This window comes from Euphorbia lathyris, chromosome 6 (genome assembly GCF_963576675.1).
Source record: "Euphorbia lathyris chromosome 6, ddEupLath1.1, whole genome shotgun sequence".
Classification (NCBI taxonomy): domain Eukaryota; kingdom Viridiplantae; phylum Streptophyta; class Magnoliopsida; order Malpighiales; family Euphorbiaceae; genus Euphorbia; species Euphorbia lathyris.
In genome coordinates, this window is record NC_088915.1 from 89,654,788 (window position 1) to 89,656,003 (window position 1,216).

The following is a 1,216-nucleotide window of genomic DNA, read 5'->3' on the forward strand; positions in this document are numbered from 1 at the left end:
TCTTGAAAATTTTCATTTTGAGATCATTTGAGTGTTGTTTGGTTAGAAAATAGAGTGAATTTTTAGATAGAGAAGCTCCAAAAATATGATTTTCCAAAATAAAAAATGTGGTTTTATGATAAATGTCGTTTTGAACAACTTTAATTCTTGAATATTTTCATTTTGAGGTCGTTAACGGTCATTTTAAGAAGATAGTTAAAATTGAATGGCAATCGGTGTTAAAAACTGTAAATTCAATAGTAATACTGAAAAGAAATGAAGTTCAGTGACCATAATATGAAAATAGGTAAAATCAATTTACCCTTAGTTTCTACTTTAAATTTCTTTATTTATTTCAATTTCAATTTTTATTTCAAATATTAATTTTTATTTATTAGTTTTTCTAAAAACTAATGGTACTTTGTATAAAATTACAGAATTATCCTTTAATTGACAAGTTAAAAAGATCTAGGATGGTCATCTCGCTCTTCACATTCAGGTGCAGTGGACACAGTGCGAGACTTTTTTCGACCAAAACAAAATTTCAGTCGGAAATTTTAAAATTCAGACTTAATCTGTGTTTTTTATTCTAGAAATAATTTGAAAGATGCAATAATTTTATAAATTGTTTAGTTACCTAAACCAAACAGATGTTTAACCCTAATCTGAATCAGGAATACAAAACTTTTAAAAATTGAAAAACAGCAAAATAAATTGTAGCCACTGCAGAAAATTAGAGCAGAATGCAGATCTTATAAACTGGCTAAATAAATCTCTATTCCACTCTTCTCAGGCTTTATCATCATAAACTAAAATAGACCAGAAAAAAAAAAGAATATGGGAAGATCGGTAAGCAGATATGTCGACAGCAGATCCAAAATAGATCTGAAACAACCGGCCAGTAAAATTCTCTGGTCGATATAGCTACAACTGCTTTGGCAACAAGATGAATATAACTAAATTTTATGGCTTCTCTTGGTATATTTAGCTATCGAATTAAAACCGTAAATATGATATTTCCGACTGAAAACAATATTGAAAAACCGCAGCCGGCGCGGAGACCTCTAAATAGCGAAACCTAGAAGATGACAGACTACATGTCTGCCTTTTATAGAGTTGAAATCGCATCTCAAATTAAAGTTGGGCTTTAATGGGAGATCTCAGCCCTTCAAATTAAACATGGGCTTTATTGGAAGATCTCAGCCCATTATTAAACATGGGCTTTGTTGGAAGATCT

General features: G+C 30.3%; 1 non-coding gene across 1 annotated transcript; it reads right to left on the reverse strand.

Moving 5' to 3' along the window:
• Window positions 1-812: 812 nt before the first annotated feature.
• Window positions 813-912, reverse strand: LOC136234512 (small nucleolar RNA snoR109). Its single transcript, XR_010691391.1, has one exon. It is a non-coding gene; the product is annotated as a small nucleolar RNA snoR109 (small nucleolar RNA).
• Window positions 913-1,216: the final 304 nt, after the last annotated feature.